The sequence below is a fragment of the Anser brachyrhynchus genome (genome assembly GCF_964034855.1).
Source record: "Anser brachyrhynchus genome assembly, chromosome: 3".
NCBI lineage: Eukaryota > Metazoa > Chordata > Aves > Anseriformes > Anatidae > Anser > Anser brachyrhynchus.
Window position 1 is genome coordinate 29,651,470 of NC_137696.1, and position 21,192 is coordinate 29,672,661.

At 46.2% G+C, this 21,192-nt stretch overlaps 1 protein-coding gene and 1 long non-coding RNA gene across 5 annotated transcripts in view; one reads left to right on the forward strand and one right to left on the reverse strand.

Moving 5' to 3' along the window:
• The window catches only part of TRERF1 (transcriptional regulating factor 1), a 99,052-nt gene extending 85,368 nt beyond the window's left edge, over positions 1–13,684 (reverse strand). For 2 of the 4 annotated variants that reach the window (XM_080586326.1, XM_080586324.1), the window contains exon 1: positions 13,281–13,683. The gene's annotated coding sequence lies outside the window, so the exon portion shown is untranslated. Of the gene's footprint in view, positions 1–12,896; positions 13,205–13,280 lie in introns of those variants that run through there. The other 2 variants (XM_080586327.1, XM_080586325.1) reach the window with 2 other exon arrangements.
• A 2,305-nt stretch (positions 13,685–15,989) lies between these two features.
• On the forward strand, positions 15,990–20,342 carry LOC308192607. The gene is made up of 3 exons (XR_013948920.1): positions 15,990–17,302; positions 18,397–18,524; positions 18,892–20,342. It is a non-coding gene; the product is annotated as an uncharacterized lncRNA (long non-coding RNA).
• Positions 20,343–21,192: the final 850 nt, after the last annotated feature.

Genomic DNA, 21,192 nt, shown 5'->3' on the forward strand with positions numbered 1-21,192 from the left:
GGGTGTAATGTCTTCCCTGACATTTTGACATGCAAGGTACTTCTGAGTTGCTGGACTCCTAGAGATCTTCTACACCTGGCTAAAAGTTCCCCAGCTGATACTCAAAAGGAATGGCTGTTCAAAGGGCTACTTATGGGGATGTGAAGATGATGTGGCAAAAGTACCTGGAATACTGGGGGATTTTTGCTGTGCAACGACCCAGAATGATTTTCAGTGGATGCAGTACCATTGTTTTAAGTCCAGAATGACTGCAAGTCTCTCCACATCCTCCTCTTAGTAGTTGCTCTTCTTCAGATGATGGAAGGAAAATCAGGGTCAAAAATGGCTACCACGGTAGTAACTGACGGTGATCTAGTACACATGCACACAACCAGCGGTACAACAAACAGCTCAGGATGCTCAGCGATACATACGGGGAAGACGGGGTCAAAGAGTGGGAGACAAGCAAAATAGAAATTTTATTTCAAGTCTCCTCCAGCCCACACCACCAAAGCCACCAAGCAGGGGCGCAACACATGCCCAACATAGAACCTGTGGGCTGATGAACGCATAAGGAATGGCGTTTTTTTCCCAGATTTAGCCAAACCAGATCCAAAACCAGAACTACTGACTCCTCCTCAAAAGTCACAGCTCTGCAGCTGAACCATCGCTGCTACCAGCCATCCCGCTGCCCGGTGAGAAACATGAACTTCCGTGGCCAAGATTTTCAGCCTGACATTTTTGCTAGCACTGAACTCACATGATTCTTTTTCCCCATTAAAAACCTAATTTTAAAATACCGCCCCGCCTCGGCTCGCAGGCACATGTTACCGACAATTATCAGAGAACATATGGAAGAGAAAAGAATAGCATATGGCTGTATGGGTAACTGCACTGACGAAGTTCTCCCCTCGAGCTCTAGAAGGGACGTGTAATTTCACTAGTTTTTTTTTCCTCAGAGGCCACCTCCGTGCCGTGTGTGAGCACCAACACGGCTGCAGGCAGGGTAACGCCAACATGAGCCCCAGATCTCTCCCCACGCCGGGCCTGGGCACAGCGGGTCAGGGCCACGTGCTCCTGCTCCCTGCGGGCATCCCCTGTACCTCCTCCTCTGCCAGGCCCCTGACGGGGACTGTTACAGGAGAGCTGAGACAGAAAGCATCAAACAATGCACAGCGTGTGAATGGGCAGCCGTAACTTTCGCCTGCCACGAGCCTGATGCAAAATTGCTGATGCACCTGGCCCAAAGGCCTCCTCGCCTTCCTCCCAAGGGAGGGGGCAGCCGATGAAAGGCAGGAGGGAAGGCAAACCTCCAGGTCCATCGTGGCAACAGACAGTTTTGTTATAATGTTTATTTTATAAGTAACTGGAATCAGTTCTGCACATAGAACAGCGTGGCTGGAAATTTAGGAGCCTGGATGATCGCTATCCTTTCGCTCTGTCTCTGCGTGTGTTTGGTACCACCATCATCGTAGCACCGTCTGCTACACACCATCACCTGAATCCGATGTCACGTTTCTCCCCTTTGTCTCCTGCATGTATTTACTTCTCCCGTGGGAAGCGACTTACTTAAAAATTGCCTCACATTAACAAAGGCAGCAACCAACTTTCCAAAACTCCACCTCGCAGACAGGCCGTCAGGGGAGACCCGCGCAGCCCCACTGAAGGGTCGCCAAGCCTGCTCACAAAGTAAGCTCTATGCCCACCGATGTCAAAAGGCTTCAGCCCACGGCTTTATTTCTCACATTTCACTGTACAAAAGCGCAGTTACAGGTCTCTGAACCGAGATGAAGTTATCAGCAAGCCACGGGCTGTAGGGAAAGACTCAGGGCGTCGAGCTCGCGCTCAGCTAACAGACCAACAGGGAGGAGAAAAAGGCCTGAATGCAGCCCGGCTGACATAAGCCGTGATGTCACTTCCATTTAAAAAAAAAAAAAAAAGAAATGATCTTTTTTCAGATCCAAGATGCAGAGATATGTAAATCATCTGGCCTCCATTTCAAATAAACAGTGCGAGATAACCCAAAAGTTAATAACTCTTGCAGCCTTCGTTCCTGCTCTTCAGAGGGCTCGAACAGCGCTGCGGGATCAGATCATCGGGCGAGCAGGGAGCCAAGCCGCCTGTACGGGCACGCAGCTTCACGGCAGTCCCACCCTGCGGTGCCAGCACCGTCTGGTTCTCACTCTTCAACACTGTGTTTGTTTTTTCTTCTCTTTGGGGAGGAAGTAATTTTAAACAAACTATCAAAAAAAAAAAAAAATCTTGCTCTAACAACTCTACAGCAATTTTGGTACAGTCATGGCTGAAATTTACAGTTCTCTAAGGATAGATTTAAGAAGCCAACCAAAACAGGTTAGGATCAGAGAGAAAGGGCATCTAAGAATTACAAAAAATGCCCAGCTAAATTAGGAAAAAAAGAAAGTTTAGCCAAAGAAAAAAGAAGCAAAGGAAAGAAAAGTCTGGAAGTACAAAATAAACAAACAACTTACTAAATTTGGGTAATTCAGAAAAAGCTGCACAAGAATTTAACCATTTAAAAAAATTTTTTTTTATTACTAACAATTTTTTAAATAGGAAAAAAAACACTTTTTCCACAAAGAAGTAACTTCTTAAATACAAACTTTGCCTGAAGTGCTATGCATACCTATTATGCCAGTAAATATTTTCAGAACTTGGGAACATTTATGAGAAAATTCAACCTGGAGGGTAATCTTCCTGAAGTTTCTACTTGGCAAATGAAAATAGTGCTTTTTCACAGATGAATATCCTTCCCTGTAATTGTTATTCTGTTACCGTCATGTAAATTGGTGTTTCAACCAAATGCAGCTTGAAACCTACCTAATGAAAAAAAAGCACAAACATCAAACCAACCTGCACAGGACAGGGCAGAACAGTACTAACATGTAAGCACAGGTTTCTAAATAATAAAAAAAAAGAGTTGTTGCATAATTTATTCACTTCCCTACTAGTTTCAGAGATTAAGAAAGATAGCAACACTCTGAGATAACTAAGAGATTTCTTTTTGCCTTTAGCTCAGTAATTTACAGGTCTTCAGGTTTTGTGTTTTCTTGTTGTTGCTGTTGTTCAATGGGAAAATACTGTGGAAATAACATTTACCTGAATTCCCAGCCTACAAAGCTCGCTCACAGCAGCTCGATACAGCCGCTTGTCCACCAAGCGCCATAAAGAAAGACTTACAGTAAGTGGTGACTAATCTCTACAGCATATACTGTACGTGTATCACTGAGTCAGCTTGAAAGTTCGTTCATTCACTCGAACGCCGCTTCTTCCATCCCCTTCGCTCTGATCTGCAGACAGATCTGCAGTCTGGCTCCGCTTCATTCAAGGAGAGGTTCTCATTGCCTTAATAGGCAATCGGTGCAGGTACAAAACCCTCCTGCTATGGCACAGGACTGACCTAAAAACCATGGAGTCGCCCACGCAGCAGCAGAAAAAACAAATAAAGCAAACAAAAAAGGTCCCATGAGCACGAAGGTCCCTATGAGCACAAGCCCCCATGGCGCATGGCCCCTGGCCCCCTGCTGCTGAAGGAAATGCCCGGTCCCCACCTTTGGCCGATCATTTGGCAACCTGGCTGTGCAAAGCAGGTGAGGCATGGCAAGTCCAAGTGGTCTGGCCCACCGGTACCAAAAGCAGCCCCGGAACAACATGGACACACGCTACGGACTGCTAGAATGGGCACATTCAACTTTGCATTTGATGGGACCTAAAATAAGGTGCCCCGCTCTTTTGTTCTCTTTTTTCATTTCTTGCAATTTACATACTTAGCAGTACGGATTTTCCAGAAATAAGCTGAAAGTAAAAGTTCCTCCTGAAAAAACTGTTTGTGCTAAGTATAGCGTGGGGCTTAAATTTAAGGATTTTCTTCACATAATTGAAGCACATCGTCTACTTTGTAATTACAACTCTTCAAGTAGAAGAACGCAATTATTACAGAGTAAAATAACTACAGCTAAGAGCTGCCTTAATATACTGACCCAATCCTGCACCTTCTTCCAAACAGTCACACAAGTAGTTCGAGCGACTACAATATGAATAGACATTGCCACAGATGACTAAAAATTGAAAAATTTGGCCCAATACAGAGCACACTTAATCCAACGGAAGCCTCTCCATCAACCAGCTTTATGCTGTAATCTACGTGCCATTTCCACAAAGTCTGCGCTGAAACCTTATGAGTTTTGGACCATCGCCTACTGGCTGAGAGCTAGTCTTTAAAACCAGATGAGCCCATGTTATTTTAATGAACCCCCACTTTAACTAACGATCGAGTAGTTAGCCTAGGAGTCGCATGCTAACAGACTTGAAGCATGGAAGTATCATTCCCTTCATAAATTATTGCAATTCTGCAGTCCTAGGCTCTCATTTATATCTGTGCACTCAATATTCAGATTAAAATTCCTTTGGACAGTTGGAAATCTTTGAAATACATGTCTGCTAGCTCCTCATTTTATCACCCCCTGCTCACGTTGAGCAGAACCTCAATACGCAGGCAGCCACAGTTGGCTTAACACACAGACTTTTCATTAACAAAACAGCACTTAACCTAGTGTGTTTTCTCTGTGTACCTCCCTCCTCAGGTGTATTATTTCTTTAAATTTAAAGCTGTTTTTAACTTCAAAGACTAATTTTTACTACAAGCAAAATGAAGGGTAAAATTCATCCTCTGCAATGCATTTTTGGTTTTCAAGCATACAAATGGAGAAGCCTTTTTTCATTTTACCTGCAAGGCATATTCTCTTATTCATGCTTTTTCATTATAATAGCAGCAACTTTAGAAAAGTATTAAAGTTCATTATGATCTAGCTCTTTCAAAATTTCATAGTCCTGAAAAAAAAAAAAAAACCACCACTTTTCTTTAGGTAAATTTTGCTTCTCGTTTTCTACTTCTCTCAAACACACGTAGGCACTAACAATACTTTTTTATCTTGATCCATGCAGCTCAGATACCAGTTTACTCACTGACAGCATAAAATAAGCCTAGCTGATGAAAAAATGCAAAGAATTACTGCCCATCATCTCCACTGAGACGTTTCTTCCAGTCTTGCAAACACACAGCATCAATGAAAAAGAGGGAGAAGCTACCTGCCCGCGCTTCTGCAAACATGCTGGCTTAGAAGAATTACTGCCACCTTAAATGAAGACATGCTCCTATCATACTCATAAATACGGGTTCAATGTAGTTATGAATATGAATCTCACTTTTCCTTACATAAATTGTCTGCTAATTCAGCAGCCTCCCTCTCCTCTGTACCTAATGCTTGGCCGCGCAGGCTTACTGAAGCCCGTGCGGATGCTTCGCGGGGCATTCCTGCAGATGAAGGCTGCAGTGACGAGTGCTTTGCTGCCTGTGTCCAGAGTCACCTAACAAAGCAGACACCTGGTTCCAACAACCTGCCCTATCTTGGTGTGACGAGGATGGTGGGAGTCCTTCTGGACAGGAGGCAAGAAAGCCATTGCTAACGCTCAAATGCGTACAAAACACCGCGTTCTGCCCTGCTTGACGTGCTACTGCTCGCATCAGTTGTGTTGCCAAAGAAAGTCAGAACTTCAAACAGCTTTACCCAGTCCTTTTTATAAAACATGTCTTGGTTCAGCATCTCACCACTAAAGCATGTCAATCTCTGAGATGGTTTTCTGCCCTATTTTTGCCAGGAACTCATTAGAATATCACTGCAAGTACTTGTTTATTATCATTGCTGTGATGCTGAATTCACGTTTTTACACTGATCAATAAAAACTAAATCAACACACTACACACCCAGCCCACACATGAAGAAAATTCATTTAACAAGGAGATCAAAGTTGTCTACCTTCTACTGCTGTAAAATCACAACCAGCCTGTTGGTTTTGCCAGTTATCTTTGAAGAATGATTGGAAATGAACAAAAAAAAATAATTCTGGAAGCACGTACTGAAATTGCAGATATAAAACAGAGATAGGTGGACACATGCAAATAACCATGTGGGAGACCGCTGCGTGAATTCGAATCGCATGGCAGGCCAGCGAGGCGGCAGTATCAACGCTTCTGCAAAGCTTCCATGTAGGTGAATGTTAACTATCTCTTTTGTTCCATCAAAATCCAAAGGGTTGGCAACTGGACGGCTTCCACCTATTTCCCTCCACTGTATCAGGGGCACGAGCAGCAACCCAACTGCTGTGCTCAAAGCAGTTGGGTTTGAGCTGCACATAATGTAAACTTGCGGTTCAGGGGACTGTAACCTCCTGCACTCAGCAGACACAGCTTTGGTAATGGCCACAGAGCTCGTGTTTATTTAAAGTCCCACGTCAACCTAGGAGCCATTGCAAAGGTGATGCTTTCAGCCTCCAGAGAGAGAGCGAGGCGAGGTGCTCTCGCTGCTGAAAGCAGCCCGTGTTCAACCGAAAGACGACCACCTCCCCGCAAGGTAAGCCCAGCTCCAATGCTCAGGACAAGACAAAGCAAGAGGCAGGCCAAAGGGAAGCAACAGCAAGATAACTAAGGAACTCACCCTAAACATCTCCGGGCTTTGGTGGCCTGAATTTTTGGGGAAAAGAAAGCTCAGCTTAGCTATGTAGGGTCTTTAAGTATTAAGACTTGTGGCAGATGTGAATCACTTAAAGACCGGTCAGTATCCAACTCTTTATTTAATACCCCACTATTGTCGCTAACAGTGCAAGGCTTAACTTCATAAAAAGAGCAAGTAACTACGAAATTTCCACGTGAAAAAACAGCAGTACTATTTACTACTCAGTTGACTTTCTGGTACAAACAGGCTCTTCCACCAGCATGCCCTCTCTGTCCCCAGAAGGAGCCTGCAGGGCAGCAGCAGAGATGCGGCACCGAGGGCACAAGCCCAGCAGGCCGAAGGGTCAGCAGCAGCCCTCCTGACACAGCGAGGAGCTACACGCTCCTGCCAAATGAGCCCCATTTACCTATTCCCACGTCACGCGTCGCTGCACTGTCCACATAATCTTCAGCCTCTGATCAAAGTGAGCATTAATAGCATCTCATCTTATGCCTCCAAACTTTCACAAATCTATAATGCAGCATTTCCAAATCTGCGGGATTTAAAAGCTGTATTCAAAATTAAAGTAAGTGGAGTCACTTGGAAGAAAGAAAGTATTACAGCATATGAATAATATACTTCCTACTTAATGATAAATTGTATTCAATTCTGCATGCGTAGCAGAGGGCTATTTCAACTTATGCAAAGCTCCTAGAGCATTTGTTTCACTAGGACCCCCTTAAAACCATAATCCTGCAAGAGTGCCCATACGCATTCGTGTCGTAGGACAGTAGTGTTTACCCCACTGGCTGCTCCAAAACTACACGCTAGGACTGTACTGCATGTTCTGTTAAGAAAATGAAAGAAGTTACTATTTAGGTCAAGTGTAAGATTAAGAGAGAGAGAGAAAAAAAAAAAAAGGGTTTGTTAATATAGCTGTAATTGGCATAACCCTCCAAATGTAAATAGAGATCCTTCCAAGAAAAGGCATTTCTAGTTTTGATTTGGCATGTGAAACATAACAATACTGGGAAAAATACTCTTCTGCTAATACAACTGGATCTCATACAGGACTCTTACCCACACAGAACTGTTGCAAAACCCCTCGATCCCCTAACGTGCACTATTTTACCAGCAGAATTTTTAGTTTAAAGGGGAGAATGTATTTCAGGCCATTGCTAAACCCATTAGCATTAGAGTTTTTTTTTCTTTTAAATACAAAAACTAGAACACGGACTTCCCTCCTATCTTTCCCCACACCCCCCAAACACCCATACACTAAAAATATATAAATAAAGGAAATGAAACTTCCCCATCAATGAAAATAGCGGGGGGGGGGGGGGGGGGGGCAGAGAACAAAGACAAAAATGGGTCTGCACAGCACCTTTTTATTGCCAACTAAGAATCAAACAACTTTAAGACAGAGAAGTTTTCAGCCATTACCAAATTTTAAATTGAATAGTCACCTACTTCACAGGGTTTGTTTTTCACAGCCCTACGCTGAAGGAATTATTTAGGATTTAATATTCAAAGAGAAAGTACCTGGTGTAAGTTCTGCATCTCAGACGGACCCTGTCATCCTTGAAGAAGCCTGAAAGCCTTGAGACAGGGCAAACAAAAATCTCCCACCTTTTAAAACAGAGCTGCTGATAATTCAACACTTAACCCATGCCTGTTTTGCTGGAGCAATCCTTCCTCAATCCATATTTTTGCAGCCTTAACACTTCAGGATTTGCTGGAGGTTTTAGTACCCGAGTCAAAGCTTTTCCTCATTACAGAACACAAGATTTTTGATAAACAACAACAAAACAAATACCAAAAAAGAGCATCTACAACAATCTTGCTTTGCTATAAATGCAATGAAGTCTAAACATGAAGAGAGAGAGGAGGAAAAAAAAAAAGAAAAAGAAAAAAAGGCAAAACAAAACCTTGCAGCACAGCACTTCAAGGACATATCACAATGCAGTCTCTATCAAAAATCTTACAATGAGCACTTGACAAGAGGAGGGAGGGGAAAGGCAGCAACCATTTTCTTGCTGGACTAAAAAGACTTGAGAAAATTTGTGATAAGGCCCAGGACGGCTGATTTATAAAGGCCTCAGTAGTAGCTTAGGAAAGCTCGGCATTTGTGTCCACGTTCCTGGAAAGTAAGCTGACCAGCCGAGGGAAAGCTGAGTATCAGTGAACTGGATAAAATCCTAACAAATTTTGAACTGTAAACTGGAGAAAGACAAGCCAAAAAGAAAGAATCAGCTACCTTTCGAGCCTACCTCATATCAGCATTTTGGGTCTTTCCAGAGCAAATCATCAGTCAACTACGAAAACTTAGGTGGGCTGTTTGTGTGAGACGCGTTACCCTTTGTTACAGAGTAAGCTAAAACCACAAGACTTGTTTCACTCAGAACCTCAAAATACACCCAACACTACAGAACTTGTCCAAAATGTTGCAGCAGCCCCACTGCAATACGTAGAGCCTAATCTCTAAAAAATACCCTATTACAGGGTAACGGGGCATCCATTAGGAGCATGCTGTGGGCCTCCCAAGCCGTTATCCCCCTGAGAAGAAAGTAAGACGAACTACGCGCCTGCCTTCTGCTTTCGGAGGCAGCGGGTTGTAGTCTGAGCACATTTTCCAGCTTTTCCCCACACAAATCAATGTCCTCTTTCTCTCAGCAGAACTCTCTGAAACAGAGAGCTAGAGAAAAGCCGGGAAATGTCACAGGACTTGGGTCGATTCTTCTGATCGATGCGAGGTGCGCGCGCCCTAAGGGTGAGCCGATAGCCAGAAGCCTGGCGGACCTGGCCCAGTGATGCTCCAAGCCCCTTGCTTCCAGCAGGCCCACATCACCACACAGCCAAGCTGGGGAGCCAGAAAATTAACGCCTGTCCTAATTACTCTTCCCCGCAGAAGCCAACATCCAGCACGAAGCAGTGCTGACAGGACACGCCGCGCTGCCCGCAGTGCCATCCCGGCCGGGCTCGACCACGCACCTCAAGGCCTAAGGGGCAATGTCTCCCCAAAATCTGCAAGGCAGCTTCACTCCTGAGCGTGTCCTGCTCAAAAGCGAGTGGATCTCTTCAATCTGCCTGGTTTCAAGCAAAGAGTTAACACAAATTAAAAAAAAAACGACACAACTTTGGCCACCGTTCTTTGAGCCATGCTCAGACACACTCTTTGAAGGAAGAGCCGCCTTTCTTAAAATATATTTGAACGTGCTATTTTTGTCTTTATCTTAGAAGGCCCGATTTCCCCTCACAGCCCTGCTATTGATGACAATAATAGGTTTCTCAGCACCGGACAAGTTATGAAGAGGTTTTAAACCTTCACAAGCAGCAAAACTCGCTGCCTCCATTTTTTTTTTTTTTAGTTTCAAACCCAGCCCCCCCTCGTACGAACACTGACACACACGGCAATGGTCCTTCTTCTCAGCAGCTCCATGGAAGCCAGTGCCACCACCGGTGCTGCTCGATGTATGTAAACACACGAGGGCTTGGAAGCTACCCCGGGCAGAATTAACCCGTGTGCTCGGAGGTGCTCCTGTCTGCACCGCACAGGTGGACGAGAGGCAAAAGGGTCCCTCTGATTTTAAAAGGAAAAACCGACTGATTATGATTCCTCGCTGGAAGCCAAGAAGCCTCAAAAAAAGCCTAAGGGGGGAAGAAAGTTCTTGCCCCTTCAACAATTACTTTACATCTACCAAACACTGCTTGCCTTTTTTTTTTTTTTTTTTTTTTTTTTTAAGTATTTCTAAGGAAGCTGAAATGAAACTGCCTTATCTCACAAGTTGCTATGACACATCATAAAGAGACGCAGCCTTCCAACACCAGAATCTCACAATGACGCTACAGACCCGGGGGCCTCTCTTTAGGTTAGTACTGTCCCGTTACAGAACTGGGAAAGGGAGAGGAACGCCTTCTCCAACGCTTTGCCAAGCAAGTTTCTAAGTGACATATTCCCCACTAGATTGGAACAAACAAAAAATTACACTAAGAGTTTAAAATATTCACAGCAGAATATTATCTCACACTGCTTTAGGAAACTTGCAGTACATTATGTGACTGTTTTCCTTATACTCTTCTCACACTCCCTACCAGATGCTAAGTTACAATCTCAGTTTATAATGACAAACCTCAACACATCACTGGAAAAATTAAAATGGCCTGAAGAAGTACAAGCAATGGAGCTCCTGAGCTTCCAGCCTAGGAATTCCCTTTTCCCCAGCCCTGCTGAGCGCTACCCAAAAGTGAAGCAACCTGAAACAAGGACTCACTTTCCGGTCTTAAACGCAAACCAGAGGCACGTGATCAGCGGCAACACAGAGGTCGAGAGCATTAAGTGGATAAGACATGGAGCCTTTTTCAGCCTCTCCAAATGCAACGTGAGTCAGTGTTAGATAGGGAGGTTAGTCATGCTGTGGTTTATTTACGCTAACCCTGGCCAAGGCAGGATCCCTACCTGGCCGCTCCTGGGCCCCATCCCTCCCCGCGGGTGCCCCGGGCAGGACACGCATCGATGGCAGGGTGATTAAGTGCTGCCCTTATCATTTCGCCAAGAGGCTGATCCTGCACTCTTCGCTCGGGCCAGCTTCCACAGTGAAGTGCATCAGAGTTGTTTTTCCATTAAAGTTGCATTACTCTTATTTGGGCTTTTCAAGACACACTGATTTGACTGCCACCCCGACAGTGCTGCCCAGCTCCTTGCTGGAGTCTCCCAACTTCAGAAACTCTAGCTGCTTATCAACTGTAGTGGAAAATATCATAAAGGCATTTATTTGTGACAAAATTTTCACGTACAGCATATACCAGCGTTTACTTTTTCTAAAGCGCATGAGACTATCAGCTATAGAAGGAAAACGCACATGACATGTTTTCTTCATATGAAAAAATCACTTATCAAAGTTCTAAATAAATAAGGTCTATTTGGCATGACTTTATTAATTACAAAGCCACACAGCTAAGCTTCCATGCCATCTAGGCCTCCATGGAGCACTGATGAAGTAGCACCCTGGATGTTAAATATGCGCCTGGGATAAGCCTCAGAAAAGAAGGTAACATACCACAGAACTTCACGCCACGTCACTCCAGCAGGTATCAAAGTGAAATGGTTATTTCTAGATAAATATGTCTTATTAAGGAAACGGCTCCATCCTGAGCCGACGTAACATCCCAACGGACCACGAAGCAGATAAGCAATCACGGCGAACGGCAGCCTGTATAGCGTGCAGGAGCGGCTCACGCACACGCTGGTATCACAAGAGCGGGTTCTGCTATCGCGACGATGCCTCCGCAGACCGAGGGGAAGAGGCAGGTCCCAGCAGGGCGCCCCACGGGATGCTCGCAGGAGCAGCGGCATCGCCCTGCGGAGCAGCCCGGGAGGCAAGGCCCAAGCTGGAGCAGTGAACTCCCCTCACTGCAGCAGATACAGCAAAATTACAGCCGTCGAAGATATAAAACTTTACCCCCGGTGATTACCTGCTCACCACGTTAATCACGCAGTTAAGTACTTTGCAACGTTTTCCATAAATAGTTTAGTTATGGGTCATCATATCTACTTTGCTGCTTTTAGATTACTCTGTAAAAATCTACGGACGTCACCGGCGGCTGCAGGAATTATGGTCGGCGTGGCCGCGCTGGGACAGCAGCAAGAAGTCAGATTTTACCGGACTGCCGTGCCGGCACCGCTAAGTTTCACACCCTGAATATTCAGGGCTGGGCTGGTAGGCATGAAAACCGATCTGAGAAGTCGGCAGAAGGATGAGTAGGCATTATCCATTTATTAACTGGTTAACTGCCAATTAATTTCCCTTGCAAATCATCTCTCTGCTATTTAAACATCTGGCTAGCAGTTTTCCTTCGTTACCCCCTCCCAGAATTAGGACAGAAGAGGAAAATCACACGCTTCTGCGCCCCTCCAGCCACCACCTCGCTGCCTGCCCCTCTCCCGGAGGGGGACAGCGGGCACAAACCCCGTCCCCACCGCATCCCCACAGCCTCGCACCCCGCAGCCTCGCTCGGGAGGAGGAAGAGGAGGAGGAGGAGGAGGCTGCGGGGAGCGCCACGCAGGGGCAAGGGGGGGGGCGGCCACGCGTGGGGCTGCCACTGGAGGGCCGTGGCCCCCAAACCCGATGCTGTGACACCCCCGGGGGGGTCCCCCCAGCCGTGCCGCCCCCCCCCCCCCGCGGCGAAGCCCCCGGCCCCACGGCGGGCAGGTGGGGGCCGCGCCCCGCCGCCCCCCGCGGGAGGAGGAAGAGGAGGAGGAGGAGGAGAAGGAGGAGGCAGGCAGGGCCTCGCCTCCCGGGCGCTGCGGCCCGAGAAGTCAGCTGCAAACTTTTTTTTTTTTTTTTTTTTTTTTTTTGCAACAGAAGCCCCAGCTCATGCAAAAATGAAACTTGCCAAGCGTTCCCCTACCTGGCGTGAAGTCTGCAACAAGTGCACGCGGGGCCGGCTGCGGGGCTCGGGTTTCTCTCTCTCTCTTTTTTTTTAATTTTTTTTTATTTTTTTGGTTTAAATCCCCTCCCTTTCGCTCTTCTATCATTGCATTATTTTGGCGGCGCCGAGGGAGGAACCGCGCTATGAATTTCCCCCCAGCGCGCTGCCTGGGTCCTACTTTCTCGCGGCGCTCGGCCCCCAAACAAATATCGCTCCGCCAGGAAACGCAACTCCCGGCCCGGCACGGCTCGGCACGGCCCGGCACGGCTCGGCTCGGCTCGGCCCCGCCGCCCAGCACATGGCTGGGACGGGCGCCCCCCCCCGACCCCCCCCCCCCCACCGACCCGGGGCAGCGCCGCTTACCTCGGGCACGGCCTCGCTGTGCGCCGCCCGCGGGGCTCTCTCCTCCTTTTTTTTTTTTTTTTTTTAAATTTTAATTTTTTTATTTTTTTTTCCTTTGCCCCCCCCCCCTCCCCTTTCTTCCCTCTCTCCGCGATGCGCCAAAATCCCCGCTGTCAGCAAAATCGCTGTCAAATTCTTTTCGAGGAGAGGAGGGAGGCTTAAAAAAAAAAAAAAAAGCAGAAGCAGAAGGGGGAGGAGGCTGCTGGGAGGCGACGGGATCCCTCCGCCGCCGCCACAGCCACAGCCGCCCGGCCCCGGCCCCGGTACGAAGCAGGAAGTCACGGCGCTGCTGCCGCTGCTGCCGGCGGCGGCCGCCCGGCCCCGCGGCGGGGCGAGGGGCGCCCGCCGCCCCCGGGGCCCGCTCCGCCGCCCGCCCGCCCCGCTCCGGCAAGCCCCCCCCGGCCCCTCCTCTCAGCGCAGGTGCCGCCGCCGCCGCCCTGTCAGCGGCTCCCGGAGCGGGGGGACCCCCGGCGAGGCGCCCCCGAAGCCCCCTCAGGGCTGCGGGCGAGCCGCCCCCAAACCCCGTCATGGTGCTGCGGGGTTAAGCGCGGGGTCGGTGCCGCCGCGCAGCCGGCCCCCCGCAACTTGCTCCCTCTGATTTATTCATTTATTTATTCCTTCAGCCGCGAGTTGTCTGAAAGCGGCCCTTCTTCCCCCGGTTTCATCCCGCGGAGGCGTCCCTGCCTCCCGTTCGCGGCGCGCTGCGCCAAAACGCTGCCCGCGGGGGGCCCTGGGCGCGGGGCTGCGGGGCGCTGCGGGAGGGAGCCGAGGGGCGACGGCGCGGCGGGGGGAACCGAAAGGCGGGTGGGATAGGGCCTGCTTCTGCCTCCGCGGGGCGGGAAGGGGAAAAAAAGAAGAGACAAAACTCTCCTGGGTTATACCAGGAACAGAAATAGGGCTCTGGTGTTAGCGCTCCTGATTCAGCCCTACGTGATAATGGTTACCAGCAGCCTCATTTTCTTTTTATGGTCATCCTGGTTTCCTGGTTGCATGGCACTTCCATTGGGCCACCGTTCTTAATAATTTAACCTTTTATGAGATTGTTTTGATTTACAGTGTAGATTAGAGCAAGAGGGAAAAAGCATGATATCACCCTCTGGCTGTTAAACTCCTTTGTACTATATGCAAAGGTCTCAGTTGTTTAAAATGTCGAGAGAGAAATGTCGTGTTTTTTTTTTTTTTTTCCCCCAGCCAGCTAGTCATTTTCTAATTTTATTTCTCCTTAAGTGAAAAATACCATTCAGATACTGTAACTTCTCCGTGCTGAGCTATGCAAAATCTATGCTGAGTTCTGGATTCAATGGTTAGCTTGTTTGCTTGCTGGAGTCCTAAGTCATATAAACTGTGTTGAAAATAGAATTAAAACCACAACTCAACATGTGCCTTGCCTCTGTTTGTTTTCTGTGTCTAGTCTGAAGCCCAGAATAGCCCCTATTGCTTGTGATTTCCAAAATGACTTTGGAAAATAAGCAAAGTAATGTAACACTGTAGGTTTGTCACAGCATCTTGACTTGTTCAGCCGACCCATGCAAACAAACCTGTACTGAGTTGGCCAGGTGCTACCGGATTTACCTAAAGCGTGCAGGTTGGCGTTGCAGTTCTCCAAGTAGAAGCAAACACGTAGTATAACTTAAATTGGAATAAAGAGTCATTATCGAGCAGCCCTCTGACATGCCGTAAGCTCGGCCCTATTGCTCTGCCATAACAAGCACATCCATAAAACTTCTGAATGAAGTAAAGTAGTTTATTAGCTTTGGACAATATTTCAAGAAAAAGGTGGGGGCTGGCCCTTGCCAGACCCCGTTCTTTGTACTCATACTGCAATTTATGGATCAGTCTCCATCAAAAGCACAAAGCCGTAATTGACGCTCGCAGTTTCCTGATCCGTCTTCTAATCTTTGAGGATTTGAGGATTGAGCTTCCTGGTTTTGAGTAACAAAATATTCCTATTTTCATTATTGAGCCTCGGGATAATTCTGTGGGCTTGCCATGATTTTGTTTAACAATATTTTGGCCGTGGTTACCGGCAAGTACGTGAGGGCTGCATGCCCCAGGCTGGCCGAGCGCCCGCTGCCAGCTCGCCGCCATCCCGAGAGGAAGAGCTCGCTCCCTCGTCCCTGCCCGCTGCCTTGGCAGGCTGGTTCACCTCTCCAAAGCAGAAGAGTGTGCCCTCTCCTTCTGGGCTGATTTCCTGCGGTTTTAGCAGTTAGCTCTGCGCGGGGACAGCCGGGTGCCGGAGCTGCAGGGGCGCCTGGCCAGGAGCGGGACGGGGAGGGACTGGGGGCAGCCGCTTGCCCCAGCAGCAGCGAGCTGTCAGGGCGGCTCAGCTGCCTCTTGAAACCTCCCACCACTTACAAACAACAGAAAAGCAGCAAATGTCTTCTGGTAACTGCTATCGCTCTGTCAGATTTTTGTCAGAGATTAATGAATTTTAATTTTTTCTAAGTAGGGCTGTTTTAGGAATGAAAGAAGTACAGAAGCTGGGAAGTGACAGAGGTCTCCGATCATCCTTCTGGCTAATTCCTTTCCGATACAGGGTTGCTGCGTCATTATCTTCCCAAATGCCTTAAGTTTTCTTAGTAGGCTTTGTCTTGAATTTGTGGGCTTTTTTTGCAAAAAAAAAAAAAAAAAAACAACACTAAGAAAAAGCATGGTTGTGGTAGAAGGCAACCTACCTTTGTTCAACAGCTGGAGTGGTTAAAACAAATCCCTTAAGACTCCTCCATGAATCACATGTATGCAAGCGTCTCGCTGGTCAGAGTCACAGCAGCCACAACGCGGGTGTCTGTCCAGTTTCTCAATTTTGCATGCCTCTTCCCAGACTGAATTTTGAGTCGTGGACGTTAGCTTAAATAATGAATAAATAAACCGGGCCTTAATTGCCAAGTTGGTTGAACGAAACTCATGGCGGGGTTAGTTTTGTTTTAATAAGGAACCTGTGGTCCGTACAGAGTCCCGATACAGGATTTAAGATTAAAAGCAAATTTGGTCTCAGAATCTGACATCCTACATAATGTGGGCTGTGGTGTTTCTAATTGAGATTATAACTTGCTTAGTTAAAGTTTATCTTCCTGAAAAAGAGTCAATGTGGGGATTTCAAGAAATAGCGCGTATGCCCCCTGCTACCCCCTGTTTTGATGTAACTATCAATCGCCTCGTGGTTAAATGTTTGAACCTGATTTTTCATTTTAACTTGTCAGCTTTCCAGCATGACGTTGCTGTTTTTTTCTCTTCTGAGTCAGTTTGGTACTGTCTGAATGGATTTAGTCAGTCATTTACCTTTGTCTCTTCCCTCTTATAAACGAGAAACACCGGGGCCTTACAGGAGTGACACTAATAGGGTAAGACAAGTTTAAAAAGCTGAACGTGTGTTTTCTGTGATCGTGTTCCCTGTGCATCATAAGGGGAGTAGCCACAGCATCCCATATACCTAAATACAGAAAAACAAATGACAATCTGTGATGTTTTTTCTCAGAAATCAGCAAGTATATCTATCATTCTAGTTATCCCAGTGCTCAGGAAGCTCTCTCTGCTTTCTCAGACCTTCAGGTAATGTTTGCAACCCCTGCCTTGCCTCCATCTTCCTTGCCTTCGTGGGTGTCAAAGCGCAGTCTTCCTCACCCGTGCCTCCTCTCTCCAGGAAGCGAAAGGCATTGAGAGCTTCCAGGATAAAGCAGCTCTGACTCTTTGGTGTCACTTCTTACCACTTCCATTGCAAGTTAGGAAAAAAAGGTCAAGTTTGTAATGGAGCTGAGTAGTTTGCAGTAGAAACGCAGCAGGGCTCTGAATCCCTGAGCTCTACCACGTGTCCTGCAGCCTGGGTAAAGGAGCAGGCTGCGTGGGACAAGCAGTCATCCCAGCGTGGCTGCTGTGAGCTGCCTGTTGTACAGTGGAGCTGTTGCTCTGATCCCAGCCGCCTGGTGAAGTTGCAGATTTCACCAGCAGCCTCGTGTCTGATCTCAGAGCGTGAAAACAGACTGGAGGTAAGACTTTTTTTCCCCTTCACTTTCAGCCAGATCGGTTTGCTGATTGCGCAGCGGAATGAACTGAGCAGAAAATGTGTCCAGGAGGGAAGAGTCTGAAAGCATGTGGCTGTCATTTAAATTGCTCATGGAAGCCCTGCCCGGTGGGTCTCTTTCTGTGACAGCTGAAACCAAATTAAATCGCGACAGCTAAGGTCCTGCTGTCCCCGCCACAAGTCGCTGCCCCCAGCTGTGGGCTTTTCTCTCCTGTTTGCACCAACACCAAAGCTTCGTGCTTCCCCACGGGGAGCCAGATCGGTGCCCAGCACCGACAGAAAGCCTGTGCAATTTTCCCCTGAATTGTTTCACTGAATCAGCCGGACGAGTAGCAAGGAAGTCTGTGCGCCCCAAAGTGGGATTTGCAGCAGCACTGGTTTAAACTGCCTTTAATTGTTGTGAAGCCGTAGCTTCTGCCTCATCCAGCAGATAAGATGCTCTGTAACAATGTCAGTGCAGGAAGCAAGCTACCACTTTAGGAGGGGGAAAAGGAAAAAAGGAAAAAGAGACGATGGGAGGAAAAGAGAACCCCCCAGATCTGTGACTGCAGCCCCCTTTGCATGCACTGCGGTCAGCTCTGTAAGTCCACAAGTGACAGTTTTCTTTTGACTAGCACTTTGTGGACTTTTTCATATAGTTTAGAGCAGTTTGCATATGAGGACATCACTTAACTGCTTCCCCCAGGAAGGCCTGAGGGAGCTTTGGTCCGGCTCTGGGTGAACCAAGTCACTGCAGGATGGGGGCACTTGGGGTGCTGCAGGATGGGGACACGTAGCAGCTTTCTGTGGGACCCAGGCCTTAGCCTTCCTGCCTCTCAGTTCAGTTGTGTGCAGGGATAAGCTGAAAAAAAAAAAAAAAAAAAAAAAAGTAAAGCCTGAAAGAGTGCTTTAGGGATGTTTTGGTAAAGAAGTTGCAGATATGCAAATCAGAAATAGTGCCGAGTCAGAGATTTTTTTTCAATGACTTTATTACTGTTTTGCAAGCGCGTGAGAGCTGTAGGGAGGAACACGAGCTAGAGATGTTGGGAGTTTTAAAGGGGACATTCCTGTTTTGTTCAGCTTGTGTCGGTTCCCATTTCTCTTGGAAGAGCTGCCTCTACGGACATCCTGTCAGGAGTGATGTGTGGGCATGTATGTGCGTGCGCGCAAGATGCAGTGACATGGACCATCTTGCAGATCATGTCTCAGTGAGTAATGTTCAAATTTGTGTGGGTTTTTCACATGCTGGATAAAAAAAGAGATGTTTTATTTTATAAAATATACAATCATATGTATTTATAAATTTACAAATGTATATAATATATACATATATAAATTATGTAAGTTTATAAATTATGAATGTATAAACATCTAAAAATCATTTGTCTTCATAAAAATAACACAAGTGAAAATCTCATCTTTTTTTTTTTTAAATAATTTCCAGGTTTTAAGTTGATGGTGTGGTTTGAACTACTCTAAACTTTAAATCTGCTCATGCTATTACAGGTTTTTGTATAAGTAGATCTGATAAGGTCTTACAATCAGGGACCCAATAATGCTCTCCTCATTTTACAGATGGATAACCTGGGGAACAGAAATAGTCCAACATCATCCTGGAAACTAGCAGCAGTGGTACAATAAGAAACAAAGTCTTCTAAGTTTTCGCTGTGGTTATATGTCCAGTTTGAAGTGCATTGAGCTTTGCCTGATGTGCAAGCAGTAATAAGCTTTATCCTCCTGTCTTTTCATGCACTCTTGGTGGTAAGAGTTGAACTGCTGCATGAAGAAACATCTTCTAAATGCCATTCTGCTGTTCTGCTGGGAAGAAATACACAGTCCCGTACGCAAAGATTCAATTCACTTACAGATGGAACCTGCCATTACAGAGAGACACCGTCAACTCAAAATCCACTGAAATGCACGGACAGATTTAAAGTTGAGTCTCCTGCAACTTCTGTCGAGTGTCCCCAGCAGTCCTCGTGAATTGTGTTTGCTTGGCTTTAAATTCCCGTCACGTGGTAAAATTGACATAAACAAAAAGAGGCTTGAGTATGGCTTATTACGCAGAGCTGTGCTAATTTACAAGGTGTTTGTTGAATGAGAGAAATCATACCTTCTGGGAAGGAGAAGTTAAGTGGTTATATGCAGAAAAAATAAAATATCTAAAGATAGAAGGTAAACAGTTATGGAAAAGATGGGTGATGGGAGTAGAGTGAAGCCTGGGATCTTAACTTCAAATTTCAGTTAATCTAGGTCATTTTCTGTAACAGAAGGATAATATCTAAATACAGATATGATTAAGTCAGTGTGGTTCCCTACCACAATGCGTACCACGTCCAAGTCTACATCGACAGCAAAGAACGAGATTAAAGGTTTCCAGTATATGTGGTGAATTTCAGTCCAGACACAACAGTATTATTTTTTCAGGATTTTTGCCTCATAAGTTGATACAGCATTGTAAATAGCACACTACGTATTGTTTGGAAAGAGCTCAGAAGGCCATCTGATCGGAACTGTCACAGTAATTTTATCACCCTTCTTTCAGCATTTTCTCAGTTTTCTCTTCTATATTCCTCAGCACAGAAGCATGTTATTTTGCTGATTTTATGCAGATTTGAATGTACTCTATGTTGGCCTTGTTAAGCGAGTTTAAAAGAAAAGAACCATTCACATGTTCTGCTCCAGACTTTCCCATTTAGAACTGTAACCTGAATTTTTATACAAGTCTGCTATAGTCATGTTTACTGGTCACCTCTAGGTCTTGATGCTTCTTGCTTATTTGTTTCTTACATAAGTGGCTGGGAGCAGATATCGCCTTTAAAATGTAAGGATACAGCTGTCATGGTTTTAAAAAAAATACTGTTAACTAACATGCCTGCGCTAATATTGTATATCCAGTATATATACAATATATGTGTTTATAGATAGTGATGTAAGGCGCTATACATCAAATTGAAATAAGCAGTATTGGTTCACATATTTTTATGGTGATGGAAATGCACTTACAGTAAACGACAAGCACATTTACGTTTCTGTGTCGGTGTTTCTGTGTGGTTGCCCCAAAACACTTGAGGAGCCGAGTCCTGCACTGAAAAACAGAAAGCAGAAAATGCGATGGAGTTACTGTATAGCGACAGGGAGACTGGGAACTTCGAGAGACCCTTATAAAGCAGGTTAACAACATGTAATAGAGGAAAACCAATTTGCTCTATAGCCATGGAATTTTTGCCAGCAGCAGCTGAAGGGCAGCAGATGACTATTAAATCTAGGAATAAGTAAATATGTGGAGCCTTACAGTATGTTTTCTGGTGGACAAATTTTGCTTCTAAAGACTAGGAAACTGCCTCAATCCCAATCAAATGGCTTGTGACTCTCCAAACAAATATGGAGGATGGGAAATTAAACAGAGGGTCCCCAAAACAATCTCTGTGTCTTGCTCCTGATGCAAGAGGTTGGGGCAAGCTTAGGTCTGTGAAACAAAACATCTCAGACTCTTGGGTCTGTTCTGTTGTGGAGAGAGCTAATGGTGCAAATTGGGGGCAAGATTGTTTTCAGAGGGGAAAAAAAGACTCTCTTCTGGGTCACTAAGATGTGGAATTTTCTTGTAAAAGTTTCTGAAGCTTTCTCCTAGCCATGTGTAGTACTGACTTGCTCTCCTGGATCTGAGAGCTCCCTGGGAACCCTCCAGTGACAGCTGTGTGACCTAGGGGCTGGAAGGCTTGTCCCTTAGTCTGCGGTAGCCACAGAATTGCCAGCGTGCTAGAAAAGCATGAAATATGGGGAGTCACATCAAGGGAGGGAAAAAAGGTTTCTCAAACCAAACCTTTGCTTTAGCCGATCTGTTGGTCTGCATAATCCATTTCTCTGTATTCAGAA